We start from the raw sequence: 17,464 nt of genomic DNA, 5'->3' as shown, positions 1-17,464 counted from the left end.
GAGACAACTATACTTGAACAACAACAAAAAAGAATAGGAAAAAAAATAAGCAGAAGACACACACAGGCAAGAACATGCCTGGGAAACTAACTGGTGACCCTTTTGTTTGTAGGCAAGCACCCAATCCACAGCCACACCAGCCAGGGCCCTTTGCCCATTTTTTAATTGGGTTGTTTGTTGAGTTTTGTAAATTCTTTATAAATTTTGGATATTAAAATGTATACCTCTTATCAGATGTATTGGCAAACATATTCCCCCATTCTGTGGACTGTCTTTTTATTTTGTTGATGTTTTACCAAGAAAATTTTACTCTTGGTAAACCTGCTGGCCATGTGCTGCCAGGCCCCAGTGGACAACATCTGCTCTCTGTCATCTCAGGCTGCCTACAACCTCTACTGTATCCTCTCAGGGAAAAAGTATATGAGGAAGCTTCTCATCACCCCACCCCGCAGCCTCCCACTTGGGCAGGCCATCCTCCCACAATCTGTCCAGGAAGAGTGAGACCCAAGAAGTTAATTGAGCACCTCACTGCCATTTACAAATCTGCCCCCAAAAACCTACAGTTAATCTCTTGGGCCAAAATACCCACACAGGAAGTAGTTCTTTTGAATTAGTTTCTCCTCCTCCTGCAGAGCCCCATAATGTTACCCAGTTCTACTTCTGCTCCAAGGCAGGCAGCACAAGGCCTCCTCTGAGATCAGCTCCCTCCATTCCTGTTCTCCATAGCCATTCCTCTACTCCCAGCCCCACAGGACACACATAGCCCCCAGATGACTTAGGGCAGTAGGAGTTTGACCTAGAAGGTGGGAAAGTGGGGAGTCTAAGATGCCTTCAGAGTGTCTGAGTGGTGTGGCTGGGTGTCTTTGTTTCAGAGATGGAAAACCAAAAGCAGGGCTTGAAGCAAGAAGAGAGCAAGAGTGAATGGCACTTGTTCTATAGAAACACCATTGGAATTAGCAAGGTGAGGGGGCAGGACCAGAGATAAAGTGGGGAGACCTGAGGTCTCATTGACCTGATATTAGACACTCCTGGTGGGACCTGTTGATCTCATCTCGTTTCCCACTCCTTTACTACATGGGAACTTTTCATTTTAGGGAAATTTTTCTACAACATGCTACCATTTGTATGTTGGGCATCATGAGTCCTAATCCTTCCTGACCCATCTCCCCAGAAGCCGTGGCTTTATGTTAATGATGCTTTGTGAGCAATGTGTAGACACCACCTGTGCCTCAAAGAGATGACACTGAGCCCAAGCCCCAGCCCTCCTCTCCCCCTGTTCTGCCTCTGGAGCCACAGTCCTCTGAGCCCCACACTGCATCTGAGGTCTCCAAAGTCTCTGTCGCCAATAAAAGTGCCTTCTGGATCTAGGCAGACAGCACAAGCCGAAGATAAAAGGACACAATCTTCCCAAAAGAAGCCTTCCCTATCCAGGAGGAATGGCACAGGCTGTCTCAGACAGGGGACCTGTGTGTCCAGCCTGATCCCACCCTGTTACAGGCATTTGCAGAGTACTTCCCCCAGCCCCAGCTCACCAACCTAGTACTGACGACTGTGGAGGAACTGAGCAGCAGCAGGACCCAGTTGTCTCTGGCTTCAGCCCAGTTGATGAGTGCGGTCATCCAAAAGCAAGGCACAGACCTGGGGAAGGTAGTGTGGTGCTGCAGCAAGAGCTCTGCCCTGAAAGTCAGGAACCCTGAGCTCTTTCCCTGGCTCGTTCACCAAGCAGCCCGAAAGCCTTGGCCAAGTCCCTCTCCTCAGATGGCTTTAATTCATTGACCCCTAAAACCTAGGCTTATGCTAAATTTTCTCTGTGGTCACAGGGAACCCTAAAGTTGTAATTCTGAGTTTATAACTGCACTGTCTCCCACCTGGGTGGCCAATTCCTCAGTTAATGACAACCATGTGCAGGAGTGTAGGCATTGTTGGGGAATTCACCCTGATTCCCTGGAGTGAAAGAAAAGGCTGTGAAAGAAAAAGGTGGTGTATTGCAAACAAGCAAGCTCATGGAATATCTGACCTTTGCATAAACTTTCTATTAGGCTAACATATGAAAATGAGAAGGTTTAGCATTTAAAAATCTACATTTCCTACTTCACTCAAAAACAATCTTCAAAGTGGGGTCACATAGGGCAGCTCTCTTGAGTGGCCACCATTTTACTTATATGTGACTTGCCTGGCCTAGATACCAGAAATGGAAGGACAACATGAGGGTGTCCTTGAGGAATTAGAATGCAGTGGGCTTCCCAGAGAGGTCCATATACCAGAGATTGGAGGGCCAGGTGAGAGCTGTGTGGTCCTTCCACATCCAATACCACTGTGACTGCAATTTTGTGAATGGACATTGATCTCAGCTGGGAGGGAAAGCCCTGAAGTGTCTCCAGAGCTTTTGCCTTCCTTATGGGGAGTCTTGTGTCTCCTGAGAAACCTGGGAGCTTATCTCTGGACTTCAGTGCTATGGGCAATCATTGGCTATAGGGGGTGTGGACATGAGCTTCTGGAATTGCTTTTGTGTGTAGGTTGGTCTGGCTTTTGTGTGTAGGTTGGAATTGCTTTTGCTCCTGTTGGTCTGGCCTCTGGTACCTCAGAACTCTGCCTTGAGAAGAGTCACTGACAGAATTTCAACTAGGCCCCCTTGAGCTTGAAGAGTTGGTAGACAGGGAGGAGGAGAGAAGGAAGTAAAGAAGGAACAACTGAGATTCTTCTGGCTCTACCCTGTAGGTTGAGGAGATTGTGGAGGGCATCCTGGAACAGCTCAAATCCCAGCTGGAGCCCAGCACAAAGGAGGAGACTCTTTGGGTCATGTGCTTGTTGGCAGGCAACCACACCCACACCGTGGTGCTCCTGCTGCTCAACAAGCCCCTCCTTTGGGATAGGTATCTCTTCCAAGGCCCTGGAGCACATCCTTCATTGCCACAAACCCTCCCCTGCTCCACCCCAAGTCCATAACAAAAATCTCTGCACCAGCACACTTTTTCCTGCTACCAGTCAAACTTCATGTTCTCTGACCAAGTCCTTTTGGGTCCCACTCCCTCTAGCACCTGAGAATTGGCCTTTCATAGGCCAGAGACCAGACTAGTCCTAGGAACATGGTCCCCAGGGCCCACAACAAAGCTGTCTCTGGGTCCTACAGAACCATTCTGGCCCCATAGAAGGTGTTTAGCACCTGTTGGGAGACCACCATCAACATTCTGCAGCTGCTCACAGGCATTGTGGAATAGCACCACACAGGGGAAACTAGAGAGATAGCCTCCCAGCGTGTGTTGGTCAGCACGAGGGAGGAGAGGGGTCTGAGAAATCACTGGGACTTGGGAGCAGCTCTGAAGATCAAAGAGCACCTGCAGGGTGGGGCAGGTGTCAGGGAGGAGCAGAGGAGAGGGTTAACACTGGTCTTCCTGATACTGCACATACGTGGACATGGATGTCCAGGAACTGTACAATGTAGAAAGGGTGAAGATAAGCCCCATTTCATGGACAGAGAAATTGATGTTTGGAGTTAATCAGCCTTATTATCTCTTAGTCTGGGGGCACACACTCACTTTCGTGGAGCCTGGCTGGTGTGATAAGGGGGTGGCGGAGGAGGAGGTTTGATGACCTGAAATTGAGTTGGACAAATTATGCCCCAAATAATTTTCTGCTGAAAATTCAGTTACCTTCCTTTTTGTTTGTATGTTGGGAAATGAAGAGAGAGCAGATTACATGTGCCTAGCTCCTCATTTTCCCAGGGATGTGCTGTGGGCTTTTTGTCTTTGGGTTCCCTTTGGACAGTAACAAGTGGGGACACAGCTAGATTCAGTGTGTGGAATCTTAGGACCATTTTGTCTGCATCAGGCCTAGTCAGTTCTGCTTCCCTCCTCCCCATGTGTCTTCCCCAGGTGACCTGTGCCTTGTATGAGATGCTGTCTGGGTCCCCGTGCCAGGACTCCATTCGTGAACTCTTCCCACGGCTCTTGCTGGCGATGCTGTGTCATCTCCACTGGGTGATTGACAGATATCCCTCCCTGGAGGTTGTCTACACAGAGAACCAGAGCCCAGGGAAGGAGAGCAAGGTCTTCAACCCAGCTGGGTAAGCCTAGCCCCATGTGATGGGGGAATGGGACTAGTCAACTCCAGAGGGCCCTGGGCAACTGGATGCTGATCGCCTAGGGATGCTGAGAAGGAGATGCTGTGGCAACCACACCAATATTCTTTTTTTTAAAGAAATATTAGCATATTTTTAATGAAAGCTAAATGAATGATGTGCAAACAAGTGGACTTGCTAACAGTTGCTGAAGTATTCAGACTTACCTACCTAGTGATAGGCAGTAAAAAGCAGTTGCAGACCTCAGCCATAAGTACAGAACATATTCAAATAAGGCCATGGCTTTGAAGAGGCTGAAAACTGAAAATCCCACACTGATATTCTATCTCTGTTTATCAGTGTGGGTGCTGCTGCATCACATGCTGGAATGTTCTCACATATTTTCAAGTTTCTCTTTCCTCCTTTTCTTTCATGTACTGTTCTCCTGATTCACTTAGCAGTTCACATCTATGTCTGTAACTCTTCATATGAAAAGTTTCGGAAGATGGAGGCATAGGTGGAAACACTGTGCCTCCTCACACAACCAAGTTTAAAGACAACAAAGTTTTAGTAACAAAAATGCAGCCAAAACACAGAAAGTTGAACTGTACGGAAGTCTGACAACAACGAAACATTCAGCCAGACTGGTAAGAGGGGCGGAGTCAGCAGCAGAGCGGGGTCACGCAGGAAAGATCTGCAGACCAACCCAGGAGCACAAGCAGTGGTTGGCGGATCCTAGGTGTGGGGTGGTAACAGGCAAACCCAGTGAAGGTGCAGTGTAGCTGGCTGACCTCTGTCACACATTCGAGCACAGATAAACCAAGAGAAGGAGGAAACAGTGAGACAGACTGCTCAGGCTAGGGCCCCAGCAACACGAATTAGAGCCTGAAAGCACCAATTGGAAAGACTTTCGGTGTCGAGATGCCAGGAGAGTTTGTTGGAGAGACCCACAGGGTCCTGGAGGGTACACAAGTCCACACACCCGGGAACCAGCACCAGAAGGGCCCAATTTGCTTGTGGGAAGCCGCAGAGGGGACAGAAATCTGAGAGAAAGCTGAGCAAAGCGCCATTGCCCCTCTCTGACCCCATGCCCACATACAGCATCACAACCCAGAAACTGGGTGGCCCCACCTTGGTGAACACCTAAGGCTCCACCCCTCATACATAACAGGTGCGAACAGACAAACACATTATGGTTCAAGAGCAGCTCAAAGCCCCAGAGCCAATAATTCTAAGTGACCAAGAAATAGCCAACCTTTCAGATGCACAGTTCAAAACACTGGTGATCAGGATGCTCACAGAACTGGTTGATTTTAGTCACAAATTAGAGGAACAAATTAAGGCTAAACTAATTGAAATGAAGGGAAATGCACAGGAAACCAATAGTGATGGAAAGGAAACTGGGACTCAAATCAAGGGAGTGGACCAGAAGGAAGAAAACAATGACCAAACAGAAAAGAATGAAGAAACAAGAATTCAAAACCATGAGGAGAAGCTCAGGAACCTCCAGGACATCTTTAAACAACCAACATCTGAATTATAGGGGTACCAGAAGGGGAAGAGGAGCAGCCACAAGTGGAAAAATTATTTGAACAAATAATAAAGGAGAACTTCCCCAGTCTGGCAAAGGAAATAGATTTCCAGGAAATCCAGGAAGCTCAGAGAGTCCCAAAGAAGTTGGACCCAAGAAGGAACACACCAAGGCACATACATCATAATTACATTACCCAAGATTAAAATGAAGGAGAGAATTCTAGAAGCAGCAAGAGATAAGGAGACAGTCACCTACAAGGGAGTTCCCATCAGACTGTCAGCTGATTTCTCGAAAGAGACCTTACAGGCAAGAAGGGGCTGGAAAGAAGTATTCCAACTCATGAAATCCAAAGACCTACAGCCAAGATTGCTCTATCCAGCAAAGCTTTCATTTAGAATGGAAGGGCAGATAAAGTGCTTCTCAGATAAGGTCAAATTCAAGGAGTTCATCATCACCAAGCCCTTATTATATGAAATGTTAAAGAGACTTACCTAAGAAAAAGAAGATAAAAATAGGAACAGTGAAAGGACAGCAAATTCACAGTTATTAACGACCATACCTAAAACAAAAGCAAACTAAGAGGACAGCTAGATTAGGAGCAGAACCATAGAAATGGAGATCACATGGAGGGTTAGCAACAGGGGAGTGGGAGGAGGAGAAGGGAGGAGAAGGTACGGAGAATAAGTAGCATAGACAGTAGGTAGAAAACAGACAGGGGGAGGGCAGGAATACTATGGGAAATACAGACTCTAAAGACCTTGTGACACATGGACATAAATGAAAGAGGGGGGATGGTGGGGGAGGGGTGTGCAGAGTGGAGGGGAATGAAGGGGAGGAATAGGACAACTGTAATGGTATAATCAATAAAATGTATTTTTTTAAAAAGAAGGAAGAGTTTCAATTAGATGGGGAATGACAAGGCAAGACTAACCCTGTGTCATTCTTTCCATGCGATTGTGGCCATTTGAATCTGGGAAACCTCTGGCTGAGCTTTGTCACTAACTGTGCCTTCTTGTGCAAGTCACTACTGAAGTTTTCTGCAGTAAAGTGGGGGTTGGGCTCCTAAATAAGTGGCTGTCATACTTCTTTCTAAAGCCTCAGGGTATTCGATTCAAGTGCAACCTTACATAAAAAGTAAAAACAAATAAAAGGAGTCAGCAGAGACATTCTGATTGGGTGGCTGTGGAGGTGAAGACATATCCTAACCTTTCTATGCCATGGAGATCAGAATGCAAACACCGTGGCTCTTGAACACTTCTGTTGCCTCTTCTGTAAGACTCTGTGGTTAAGTGAGCACTGAGGTTGAAGGGCTGAGTAGGTTAGCGACTGCAGGTGAGTTTCAGAGAGCTGTGGATTTCCTGCGTTGGAAAGCAGAACCCACCCAGGTGCCAGATTAGGGAACTGTCTGCTGGCTTGCCTTGATAAGGATGCAAACTACAGCATAACACCTTATCCATCTGTCTGTCCCCTTCTTTTCCCAAACCCCATGATGACTGGCCTTCAGTTATGCCTTGGAGGTGGTGAAGTTGCTATTGATAGCAGCATGTGGTGGAGTGTTTATCTGTGAAGATCAGCATAAGTGTTGGAAACTTCCATCCTGCCCCAACTTTACTACTTAGGGATCATGGAACTGACAAGGCAGGACCATTTCCCTAGCAAGCCTCATACCACTCTCACCCCCTAACTTCAAATGTCCAGGACCAAACACTCAAATACAGCAGGGTTTAACCTTCCCTTCCTCATCCCCAGACCTCAGCACGCATGTTTCCCCTGTTCTGTGCACACTGTACCCTGCCCCCTGTTTAAGCTCCTACCACTCGCTCCCTACCCCCATCAGGCAATTCTTGATTTGCCCTCTCCCACCCCAGTGACATTCTGAAGAACTGTGAACCAACTGTTCTGCACCAAGGTCTATACCTTGCTGAGAACCTCCTCTACAGCCTGAATAATCATCAGAACATTCTGGCCAGGAGCTTCTATGCAGAGGTGAAAGCCTGAGAAGAGGACCCAGCCCCTGCCTTTCATTACCTAAAGCTGAGGAACATTTAACAGAAATGTTAAATAACTTTCCCCATAAAGTAGAAAGAATAGAACTGAGCCATGTAAAGTGGGGTTTCCTTGTCTGTCACTCCAGGAGCCTGGTTAAAAAAGGCAAGGAAAGCCTGGGGAGGGGGTCAGCAGCTCTAGTGCCCCCAGAGTGATTCTTGGATTCCAGCATCTGGCCTGAAGTGCAGACTTAATGAGCATCATCTTCCATGGCCTTAGTTTCTACCTCATGTGTACAAATCTGCCCCTGCTCTCAACTGGTTAGAGCCTTACCTGCACCTGGGGCCCGAGGAAGGGCTGAGAGGACTTGGGGCACACATGACCTTTTCTCTCCTTGCTACCTCAGCTCCTCTGACACTGATCAGTGGCTAAGACTCCAGGGCAAGACTTTCTGGACAATCTAATCAGCTGGATCAAGGAGCCTGACCTTGTCATCAAGGAAAATGTGCTCCATCAGGTCAGTAATATAGCCCTGCACCCAGAAAAAGAATGGGGAGACCAAATGGGAATCAAGTGTCAGTCTCTGAACCACTTAACTCCCTTGGATCTCTTAGTTACTCAGGGTTTAGTTCATTCCCCACCCCTCATTCTAGGGCAGCACGGCATCCAGTCTGTAGACTTACACATCCTGGCCATCAGGCCTTCCACATACCCTGAGCATCAGGCTTCCGGGTCCTTGGCATATCCAGCCCCTCGGTCCCCTGTGTCTATTTCTCTTAGGCACCATCTCTTTTCTCACATAAATCCCTGTCCCTGAAGTGTTGCATGATCTCCACACGGTAAGTGATCTGTGCCTTCTATCAAATAATCAGAGTCTTTGAAGACCCTGGTTCCCTTCTTGAAAGACTTCCTGAAGGATGAGTCATGAGTGAGGGTCCAGACAGTGAAGGCCCTACAGAACATCATCTACCATGGGAACAGAAAGGACATCAAGCTGGTCTTTGATAGCATCACCAAGCAACTGCATCCACTCATCAATGATGTATGGGCCTAAGTCCCTGGGAGTAGTTGGGAACAATAGGGGCTGGAGCTGCAGATGAACTGTTCAAGCTGAATTAAAGATTCTGGGGCAGGGTTATGGGACTGTGGAAAAGGCTGAAATCACTGAGGGACAGGAAAAAGGACATGTGGCTACTTGAAGTAGCCATCTAGCTACCTACCATGCATTGGACAGGCCCCGAAGTCATCCTCTATTACAAACAGATGTGCCTAGCATACACTCATCCATTCCTCTCTTACCCCAGTATGCTGAGGGAGCCATTGAAGGAAAAAAAGTGATACTGATATGAAATTGGTTGTGACTCCCAGGATTTTCTCCTGCAGACTTGAAGAGTATGGTGAGAGCTCATGACTTCTAGCCTCCTTCCAAACAACACAGGGACCCTAGAATGCTAGGAGCCTGGTTGCAAGAACCCAAAGGCTTAGAAACCTGAACTTCCCAGACCAGTACCTATTCTGCCCACATCATGTCCTCCTTAAAGAACATGAAATTTTTGAGCTGAAGGGACTGGACATTAGAAATGCTTGCTTAGAGTGCTCCTGCTGGCATCTATAAATTTTTAGTTTTTGAATCTTGGATTTGAATTATTTTTGTATCACTGTCCTCATCTCTAAGAGCCTGGACACTCACCTCATGATGGCAGGGTCAACATCTGATCCATATGCCTCTCAGTCACAAGGACATGAATACTGGGGCACCAAATACCCTAGGACTAAAACACATGTTAATGGTAGGTGCCTGGCTAGCTTAGTTGGTAGAGCATGAGACTTTAAAACACTTGTTAATTGCAAATATATCTCAGTAGAAACCCAGCCCATCCTGCTGACAGAATACAAACTTTCTGCAGAAATCCACCACTCTATGGGGGTATATTGGATTTGTGGATCACGGGCCTATTAGATCTTGTTCTCAAATTGGACAGGGATCTGCTCCCTGGAATACATTCTTCCTGACATATCAGCCACATGGGAAAGTGCCTTACTCCCTTGTCCCTTTAGGGGACAGGGACACTTAATTCAAAAGAGGTAGCCCATTGATCTCCATAGTAGCATTGTTAGCAGTCCTCCTTCTGGTTAGGGCTGTGGTGGGTGGCACCTTCCAAGGTAATCAGCACCAATTATCTCTAGAAACAATGGAGGCTCTGACCAAGATGGGGGAAACCCTAGCTGCATGCCAGGAACAATTAGACACCCTAACAAGGGTATCTCTTCAAAACCAAAGCACCCTAGACCTACTCATAGCATCAGGAGGGGTGACATGTCTGTATCTCAGACAAGAGTACTTTTTCTCAATATTAACAAATCAGGCCAGGTCCACCAAAATATTCAGGGTATATAGGAGTCTGTATCTAAAATAAAAAATCTGAGTCCCTCAATAAATCCTAGCTCCTGGCTCTCAGGCATAACCTGGCTACTGTCTTTCATGGGACCCCCTCCTAATACTCCTGCTCCTAATGCTTAGACCATGTACTTTTAACCTGCTTGCAAAGTCTGTACCTTCTAGGCTGGAGCAGTTCAAAACACAAGTTGAGCAGTACTTGTCCTGCAACATCATCAACCAGAGCAAGCACAAGCACAACTCATAGATATGGCTTAGGAAAAGCTCTAGGACCCTTCCCAGCTGGAAGCAGTTCCAAAAGACAGACCTTCACCCACTTACCCCCCAGCCTCGCAAAAATGATGAAAAGCAGTCTGGGATGAAAGGGTCAGGCTAGTTTCCCAACCTGTCAGCATCTGAAAGTAGTCCTGGGACAACTGGAATTATATTGTACTGTCCTCACTGGCAAGGACTCATTACCCATCCTGAAACTGAAGGTGATACCATTCCTAGAGGGCTCTACCCACCTCCAACACAGAGCCCTTCAAGGGGGAGCCCTGGCATCCCCATCACCCCAGCCTCCCACTTCCCTGAGGCTTTGTGATGCACCTATCAGGGCTTCTCTTTCCTCTGATCAAATGTGGGAAAGATTTCCCTACCCCTCCCTTTCTCTTGCTCCCTCCTGTCCACACTTTAGGCCCTGGTATCACCAGCTACATGCCCTCTTCTCCCATCTGATCACCATTCCACACCCTCAGGGCCAACTTTTCCTCACTAAATCTCCATTGTCCCATCAGGCAAGGATGGTAAGGAGAGGAAGAGCCAAGTTTTCCCCTTCCCCTACAGGAACATCAGCGAAGGGAATGGGAGGATGATCTGTAATACCATTTATTTAAGTTATAATAACATTATTCTATAGAACAAGGGAGCCATCTTCATGCATTTAGATGGCATCCTGGCCTTGGTCCTGCAACACTACCACAAGTGCATTGCAGAAAAGGTACTTCCTGCTTACTCTGCTTCTCTAGCATCCCTTCTCTGCCATCTCTCCTCCTCCACTCCCAGAAAAATGCCTGGCCTTCAATGGGAATCAGGGGTTGGGGCTAGTGCAGTTACTTCTCCCACATTTCAATCCTTTCACTTAATCCTACTTGAGACTCTAACTGGACAGGAATTTTGAGTCTGTTAAAAAGTGTCTCCTTCCCTGCTATCATGCTACATAATGTGCTTTTGGGCTCTGCACTGCCTTCTCTGATGAAGAGATGAGAGCAGAAGTGTTCTCAGCACCCCCAGGTTGGAACCCTATTAATAAAATCCTGTTTTCTTTAACACAAATTGTTGAGTCATGTAGATCCAAGGTGTCAAGTGACCAAGCCCCAGTTTGCAAGGTTATATGAACTATAATTGAGCAATAAAACACAATTTTCAAAAATGGATAAATAAGTTTGACTTCATCAAAGTGAATAATTTCCTTTTTAGTTTTTAAATTTATTTCTAATATATTTTAATTTTTTCCTTTTTATTGAATTTATTGAGATGACACTGAGTAACAAAATTAAACAGGTTTTGGGCACAGAATTCTACAACACATCATCTGTACCCTATAATCCATATCCACCCCAAGTCAAGCCTCCATCCATCACCATTTGTCCCCCCATCCTCTTCCTCACCTGTTTGCCTATCCCCGGAAATCACAAAGCAAAAAACCACTTTTTTTGCAAAACATGTTTGAAATGTATGCAAAATGAAGTGGATCAATATTGTGTAAAACTGAGTTCTTATAAAATGTGGGGTGTTTGGAGAATTTCATTTGAGGTGCTCAGAAGTGTTTCCTAGTTACTGCCAATTCCTTGGCTGTTTTCTCAATGGTCAGGTCTTTGGATATAAGTGGGTCCCAGATAAGGATAGTATGAATATATAGAATTGTTCACTTCCATTTTGCAGTATATTTTTTCAAATCCTTTCATAGCTATTCTCTGCTTTGAGCCCTGTGGCAGTACCAAAGGATTATTATACACTGTATAAGAAAGAGAAGAATAGTTCCTTGACCTTCAGGAACTGGCTGGATGCTCACAACCAGGCCTCAGCTATCAGGACCTGTCTTGGGCACTGGGTCATGGGGTTCTGTTGGAGTAAAGTCCTACTTCACAGGTCTAGACACAATCTGGCACACAGCTCTCCAGGTGACATCACTGATTCAACAGTGTCAGGCTCATGACAATCTAGGTGCCACATGAAATGTTCTGGAAACAAAAACCAAAGCAGACTTGCTCTCTTTTAAAGGGCCATGAGTTCTTTATGAATACACACACACTCCTCTGTCATTCTTAGGAACTTATGTAGGCTTAGGGATATCACCAGTTTCTAATCGTGCTTTTCAAAAGACCAGGCCTTTGGTCGGGCTGCAGTGGTTGTTCTTAGACTAAGTCCTTGGCTGTCTAAAAACCTAGTTTTTCTGATCACTGTCCTCTCTGACCATTCACATGCAAAGATGTGATAAGTTATGGCAAGGGAGAGAGAGAAAGAAAGAACAGAATGGGGGTAATAAAACTAGTCCTTGAGCGCTACTGATATTCCTGACATCATGCTCAGTGCTTTACTCAACATTACCCCATTTTACAGATTGAGGAAATTAAGGTTCAGTGAGGTTAAGTAATTTTTCCAAAGTCTCACATCTAGTAAAAGGACCCTGGATTCAAGTTTGGGGTTTACTGATTTCAGAGGCAAAGCTTGTCTCCACTATGCTCAGGGAACAACGGTGCTGGGGCAACCATCCTGGTTTCCAGGAAACCTCGAAGTGGCCACAGCAAAGAGTGATTCTTCTATCTCCTGCTGTTGCTCTTTTGATGACTGGCCTTGATGGGATTTTTAGCGCCACAGTGGAATCGAGAGCAACAAAAGGAGGAGGGGAATTCCCTGCAGTAGGCTTGTTTACGACTTGCTTCATTTTGCCCACTTTTCCCTGGGCTGGCAGACTGGCCTTTTTCCAGCATGTGTGGCTTGAGGATGCTGGGGCTTTCTTAACTTTTGTGCTGGTATTAAGACAATTTTTTCTGTGAGACAAAATTTCATTTAGCTGTTTGTTTATCCATCCAACAAGCATCAAGTATTTATAAACACCTCCTCTACCAATAATGTGCAAGTGGTGTGATACAAAGGTTCCTGATAGCAGCTCCTAATAATTACTTCTGCTTCTGGGATTTTTTAAGCTCATTAAACCTCTGTTCATTTCAGTTTGATTTTCTGTTTGTAAAATATAAGCATCTTCCTTTCATCATTCCCCCTTTTGTGTTTTAATGTCCTGAAGTTCTGTATGAGAGGAGTCTTAGCCTTGGGTACTTCTTGTTGAAGCTTTAATGCTTTGTAAATAAAATCACTGTTCGTTTAGAAAATATAAGTAATCTGAACACACCAAGTAATAGACAAATCATCAGAAAGCATTTTTTAAAAATGAGCCTACCAAATAGATTTCTTAAATAACCAACTTCTGCTATCTGCAAGAAATTCACTTCAAACACCAAAATATTGGTATGTCAAAAGTAAAAAGATGAACAAGGAACTGTCTTACAAACACAAATTTTAAAAAAGCTATAGTGAATATTTATAATAGAGAAATAAGACTTCAGAGCAAAAGAAATACTAGAGATAAAGAGGGTATTTCATAAGGACAAAAAGAACAGTTTACCAAGAAGATCCTAGCATGTATGCACTTAACACGGCTTCAAAACATGTGAAGCAAAAGCTGACAGAACTGAAAGAAAAAACAGGTAAATCCTCAGTAGACTTGGAGATCTCAACATTCCTCTCTCGGTGATCAATATAGTCAGTAAATAGAAAATTAGCATAGAGACCGCAGAACTGAACAACACCATCAGGTGGCATTTTAGCACCATGCATCCCACGAGAGCAAATAGGCCATATCTTGCCTCATTAAATAAAACCTTAACAAATTTTAAAAATCAAAATCATAAAAGGTGAGATAAACATACTCTCAAGTAAAGGAAAACTGATCATAACAGAATTAGAATAGAAACCAAAAACTAAAAGAGAACTAAAAGAAAATTCTTCAAACTTCTAGAAATTAAACCACACACTTCTAAATAATGTATTGGCCAATGAGAAAATTCAAGAGCAATTGTAATATATTTGGAACTGAATAATTAAAATGCAGCATATCAACATGTATGGAATCAGCTAATGTCATGCCTAAAGGGAAATTTATAGCACTAAATATTTATATGAGAAAAGGAGAAATGTCTCAAGTCAATGATCTAAGTTTCCATTTAAGAAAAAGTAGAAAAAGTAAAGTAAGTAGGAAAGCAGAAGGAAGAAAATACTACAAATAATAGCAAAAATTGATGCGAGTTGAAAACAAAAATAGAGAAAAATATGAAGAGAATAGATAGAGAAAACAAAAAGTTGGTTCTTTTAAAAGATCAATAAAATTAATACTTCTGTGGCTCACTCCTACATCTGTCATTTTCTAAGTAAACTTTCTCTTATAGTTTGAACAAAAAGACTACAGATTGGATGAAAACATGGGCAAATTATAGATCTGTAAAAGGACTTGTGACCATTAGGCTTAGGGAAAGAAGTCGATCTCATGAAAGCTAACATACTGGATGATTCAACGTATATAACATCCTCAAAAGGACCCAGTTACAGACACAGAGGACAGGTTGGTGGCTGCCAGAGAATAGAGGCAAGGTGGGGAGGAGATGTGACTATAAAGCAGTAGCACAAGAGAATTTCTCTCGGTGAGGGAACATCCAAATTGTAATGGTGCTGGTGGGTGTGTACATAATTCTACAAAAAAGATCAAACTGCATAGGACACACAAATGAGTGCATGTAAGCAGTGGTGGAAACTGAACAAAGCCTGTAGCCTTGCAATGGTGCGCCCACGTCAGTGCCCTGGTTTTGACAGTGTGCTGTTCAAGGGCTCTAAGCACTACAGAGTTTTTGCAACTCCCTGAGAATCTACAATCCTTTCAAATTTAAAAGCTCAGGAGAAAACTAGCAGCAAAATGATTGCAAACAGTCCAGTGTCCATCTATAGGAGACAGAAGAAGAAACGGTAAGACATACAAACAATTTGTGAAACCATACAAAAAAGGAATGTATTTGTGAACTGATACAGACAAATGAAAAGGCAAGGTCTAGGGTACTAGAAAGAATGTGGTACCTGCAGGAAAAAAAAAAAAAAGAGGGAGGTGAGAATATACCATAAACAGAGATTTGTTTATTTTTACTGAGTAAAAAGGGAAGCACAAACCAGAAGTGAACGAAAAGCTTATCTACAGAGGGTGAGTGGTAACAAGGTTAAGAAGATTGGTATAAGAGGAAGAATTTGCTGAGCAAAATGTTACATAGTTTTATGGTAAGTTTTCAGTGATCTTATGTAAATTTCTACATAATCAAGCTCTTTAATTAAATAAAAGGAAGACAACTCTAAAATTACAAATAAGTCAAAATTATATCAATTTGATAATTTGATCACACAGAAAAGAATTATTTCAAGTATGTAACTTTTGGGTGTAATTCTCTGACTATAGTCCTCAGTGATCTACATTCTAACAGCAACAGGAACTGCAAAGAAATCTTAAACTTCCCGTGGGAATCGGGGAATAGAATTTTCAGGAGAAGGCCAAAGTATCGTAATGACATTAACAAAGGGAAAGTTGTCGATAAAAAGGCACAGAATTTTCAAACGGAAAAATTATTTGAACCTGCACCTTAATTATTTAAGCCAAGCACTTTGTAAACATCTCATTCAATCATCAAAATGATGGTATTAACTAGGTACTGTCATTCCATTTCCCAGGGAAAAACTGAGGCAGAGACAAATGTAATAATTCCCCAAGACCACACAGCAAACAGCAGAGCTGGAATCTGGAACTGTAGTGCATGGAAGTCCAGAGCCCCTGCTTTCAACTTTTAAGTGCCATGAAGCAGCAGATGGGCACTGAGAGAGGAGGTGGTCAGGGTGATGGTTGATGGGGAAAAATGAAGAAGAACGTTTTCTTCTCCAAAGGCAATACCTACTTTATTTGGATCCCAGCCCTTATTAATCTTTCCCTAAGAGCTCTGCACCCCACCTTCATCAGAAGTTCTCCTTCTTAGTTTATTCCTAGACCATTCTCCTCACCTGTTTCCAACTGTACTGAGTTGGTAGTGTCCCCTCAAATTTATGTCCACCCAGCACCTCAGAATGTGCCCTTGTCTGGAAATAGGGTCTTTATAGCTGATTCAAGTTAAGATGAGTTCATACTGGGTTCAGGTGGGTCCTGACCCAATGACTGCTGTCCTTGTTAAGAAGAGAAAACACACACACATGCAAACACACACACAGAGGGGAGAATGCCCTGTGGAAATAAACAGAGACAGAGATTGCTATGATATGTGTCCAGACCAAGAGATGCCCCACAGGTTGCTTGGAATCACTGGAGGCTAGGAGAGACACCTGGAACAGATTTTCTTCAGAGCCTCCAGTAGAAACCAACTCTGCTGACACTTTGATTTTGGACCTCTATCCTTTACGAGTGTGACAGCAAGTTGTGTGGAGCCCTTCAATTGTGGTACTTCACTACGGCAGCCCTAGGAACCTAATATGTTGACTTCTAGGGGCTTCTCCCCACTTACCTCTAAGCAGTCCTCCATCTGTGAGGGCATCTCAGCAATAACCGCCTCTGTGAGCCTCTGCAAGGATCCCATGGTCGCGTTAAATAGATCTTGAGGGGGGAAAAGGGACTCAAACAACTGCCAAGCTCTTAGGCCCAGCCCTCCTTCTAAACACCCTGCTCAGTATTCTGGCTCTTTAGGAAGCCTTCCTTGAGAAAACCTGCTCCAAAATCACCCCCTACATTCCAAGCGCTATTCGCCTGTCACTCACTTCAATAGACTTCTCCATTGTTTTCACCAGAGCACAGATGTCTGCCTGCTGGGTAATTGTCCTGGTGGACTGGGAGATCCCTGACAACATAGCTACTACCCGTGGCTGTTCCAATCCCCACTCCCCACCTGAGTTCATCTGGGACTCTGGTCGAAGTGTGGGCCCTGACTCAGAGGTGGCTGGCTCCAGGGGAAAGAGGACCAAAGACCTGGCTGTTGGCTGGTAACTGACTCACAAAAGCTAGGAGAGTGGATTTCTCCCTCTCACCCTTTAGTGAACTCAGTGGCCTTGCCCAAAACCTTATAGAGTAGGTAATCTGCCAAGTTGCACGTCTAAAGGCAGGCCTGCTGGGAGAACCAAAGCAACATTTGTCATAGATTCAGACCACTAAAACTGAAAAGCAAGAGGAAAGAGAAAGAAAGGCAGCTTTCCCTGGAATAAAGGACTCAAAAGAAACCCACCTCAGGGTAGACCTGTTCTTGCTGGGCACTTGGAATTCCCAATCTGCCCCATACACATGGAAATCCTGTCAAAATACCCTCCTCACCCTAACCAGATTTACACTGAGGAGAGCCCCAAGGGGACCCAACCACAGGAAACTTCCCACTTCAGCCCTTTC

General features: G+C 44.6%; 1 long non-coding RNA gene across 1 annotated transcript; it reads left to right on the top strand.

Moving 5' to 3' along the window:
- Positions 1 to 1,542: 1,542 nt before the first annotated feature.
- Positions 1,543 to 3,166, top strand: LOC118999973 (uncharacterized). Its single transcript, XR_005069208.1, has 3 exons — positions 1,543 to 1,647; positions 2,719 to 2,873; positions 3,131 to 3,166. It is a non-coding gene; the product is annotated as an uncharacterized LOC118999973 (long non-coding RNA).
- Positions 3,167 to 17,464: the final 14,298 nt, after the last annotated feature.

Source organism: Sturnira hondurensis, unplaced genomic scaffold (genome assembly GCF_014824575.4).
Source record: "Sturnira hondurensis isolate 20B ecotype Veracruz unplaced genomic scaffold, ASM1482457v3 Scaffold0015509, whole genome shotgun sequence".
NCBI classification, from domain to species: Eukaryota; Metazoa; Chordata; class Mammalia; order Chiroptera; family Phyllostomidae; genus Sturnira; species Sturnira hondurensis.
This window is presented reverse-complemented; position numbering and strand designations above follow the sequence as displayed.